General features: G+C 43.2%; 1 protein-coding gene across 1 annotated transcript in view; it reads right to left on the bottom strand.

Moving 5' to 3' along the window:
- Window positions 1-2,762, bottom strand: part of Prss35 (serine protease 35) — a 15,072-nt gene extending 12,310 nt beyond the window's left edge. Inside the window, exon 1 of the mRNA XM_021173297.2 lies at window positions 2,367-2,762. The gene's annotated coding sequence lies outside the window, so the exon portion shown is untranslated. The remainder of the gene's footprint in view (window positions 1-2,366) is intronic.
- Between the last annotated feature and the right edge of the window lie 227 nt (window positions 2,763-2,989).

Genomic DNA, 2,989 nt, shown 5'->3' with positions numbered 1-2,989 from the left:
TGATCAACAAAGAGCACACAAGTGACTGGCTCATCAGTCAGGGAGCCTCAGAAGGCTCCGTCTCTAGTCCTGGGAGCAGGTCCTTGCTGGCTATCTATGCCGCCACTAGATGGCAAAGCAAGCCTGCCAAGAGCAAGTCTGGGGCTGCATTTCCTCTTACGTCATTGGGCTGTGAATCAGAATTGTCCTCGAGGCATGGGAGATGAGNAAAGTGTAACTGGTTCACAATACACTAAAGAGTTGTCGCATATGGAACTTATCACACGTTCAAAACCCACCTCCAGGTCCCATCGCCCATCCTGATGAGCTGAGGACTGATGACGCTGTCCACAGCCAGACAAATTTCTGGCAGGTGTTTTTCCCAAAACAGCTCCAGTGCCAGGACCCTCCCACCATGGCCTACAGCACGGCTGAGCCATCCACCCCGTGGGCTGCGATTCATTTCAACGCGAAGGAAAGTCGCGAGCCTGCCAAATATTTCCATATGTTTATCAAATACTTTATAATCCATTACTAAGGGTAAGCTCTCCACCAGTTCTACGCTGAGAATCAACAGTTAGAGGGCTCACTGACAATGTGCCAATGGCTATTCAAAATACCGCATACCATAGCACTATTTTCAAATTCAGCTTCGGGACTGGAGACAGAGCAATGTCTGCTTTAAGAGTTTGGCAGTCCCTGAGGGAAAGGAAGATGGTAAAGTTACTCGGATGATTGTTTTACAGTAACCCACAACTTCTGTTTCTCATCACAATAAAAACTAAAGCCTCCCTTTCTTTTTTTTTTTTTTTCTTTTTTTTCCCTGCTATTTCTGCATGATACGTACATCTCAATTTATAAAATGTTTCGCTGTGTGTAAATCAAATTGAGGTGAATGGAACTAAGGTAACCCCAAGGGTGCTCTCGGCTAGCTCCTTCATTTGCTGGCATATGAGGTGCACGGTGCATGACTCTTGACTACGCTTTATTTTATTTTATTTTATTTTAAGTTGGATCTTCAGCAAAGAATAGTTAATAATTGCATTATCTTTGGTAGTCGCAGTGTATTTCGCTAATCACATATCAGTTTACCTGTAAAATGTAAATGTAAAATTTACATTTTACATTTACATAAAAGGGAAATGTAAAATTATAAAATAATGATTTGTAAACTAAGTTGATGTTGGTCTTCCTAATGTTCCCAATTCAGATTTCCCATCTGTCGTGTCTAAGGTGAAGGAGCTCCAGCATTCCAGAATTCCTGAGTCCGGTGCTTCTATTTAAAATGGATTTGTTGGATATTTGAGAATTGGGCACAGAAAGAAAGGCAGTCTATTCAATAGAGAAAGTTGACCCACAGTAGCAGCTTCACGTGTGATGAGCCAAGCACATACTGAGGGCTCTCATATTTTAAAATATCTGCAAAAAAGTGGAAAAGAAATGTACATAGAACTGTCTCACATGAAAGAATCGTCTCTAAAATGAAATCCCATGCACCATTTGATTGGCACTTTCTAGCCTGGCTCTCTTATTTGGCTAGGATTTTAACATTTTCTCTGCTAAATCATAAACCAGATCTTAAGCACAAGTCTCCAGTCAGCAAGTTATGACTTTTATAATTCTCTGTACAAATGAACTTGGCGGCAGGGAGGGGGATGTCAGAAGCCAGAAAGATTAATAAAGACAGGGAAGAAGAGACTTGATATACCAGGCAACATCTTTCTGCGTGCGTGNGTGTGTGTGTGTGTGTGTGTGTGTGTGTGTGTGTGTGTATGTGCACACCTTGGTTCTTGAGAGTAAGTGGAACCCCATGGAAGTCAGAAGACAACCTTGAGTGTGGTCATACCCCAGGCTAACCCCTAGAATCTTTCACAGAGTCTCCTATGTTCTCTCCCCATCTGCTGTAGGCCCTGGGATTTCAGATGTGTTCTATCTCCTCTGGTTTTCTGTGGGTTCTGGGGATCTGAGCTCAGGGCTTCATGTGTGTGAGGAAAGCCTTCTATTTGTTGAACCATCTCCTCAGCCCTGAGGAGCTACTTTCCAAATTGAAGATGGTATGAAAGTCAGATTAATCAGGCTTGGGAGTTGCTGCAACTTTCCAAAAATTCTTATTATAAAAGGTCTCAAGGTCTCACACACCCTTACGCAGACACAGACACACACAGAAAGACACAGTCAGACATATATACACACACATATACACACGTACACACACATAAGTACACACATGCATATTTACACATATACTAACACACACATACACACAGTCAGACACACATACACACACAGCAACACACAGATGGGGCAAGAGAAATATTTAATCTCCATGTGCCCTTCACTCAGCTTTGGTAATTCTCAATACTTGGTTATTTTTTCAATCCACTCACCCCTGGCTGGTCCTTTAAAGCAAGCCCAAGATCTCCACTTCATCTCACCTCCTTGTTCCACGGGTCTTCCACTGTTCATTTTGCTACCCAGGCAGAAGGGAGAGGAGAGAGAGGGCAGGGCGACAGAGAGAGAATGAGGCAGACAGAGGCAGAAAGTACTTAGGCAGCAAGTTAGCGAAGAGACAAACCTCTTTCCAGGAAAAATTTTTACACCTTTTCCAGTGACATCTGNTAATAATCATAAAAAATAAAGAGGGTCCCCTCTGGCACTGTTTAAGCAGAAAGCATTCCATTTGTATTCCAATGCAAACATCACTCACTCCTCTGATGTTAACCTTGCAGTGGCCGGTACTCGTTCAGAATGGGAGAAGGGTGGTTGATCTCTAGAAAACAGCCAGCCTGTCTGCTTGTGGACGTGTACATCGTGGTGCGCACTAGGCTCCGCACCACGATGTACAACGTCCACAAGCAGGATTATAAAATGGTATGATTCTTTACATCGCCGCTGTGCTTGGTGGGGCTTGGCGCAGGTGCTAAGTGTTGAACTGAACATGTTTCTTAGTTAAATGTAGAGTAGGAAAGTGTCTTAGTTAGGGTTTTATTGCTATGAAGAGACACCATAA

Source organism: Mus caroli, chromosome 9 (assembly GCF_900094665.2).
Source record: "Mus caroli chromosome 9, CAROLI_EIJ_v1.1, whole genome shotgun sequence".
NCBI classification, from domain to species: Eukaryota; Metazoa; Chordata; class Mammalia; order Rodentia; family Muridae; genus Mus; species Mus caroli.
Note: the sequence above shows the minus strand (reverse complement) of the source record. Positions and strands in the feature narration are given on the sequence as shown.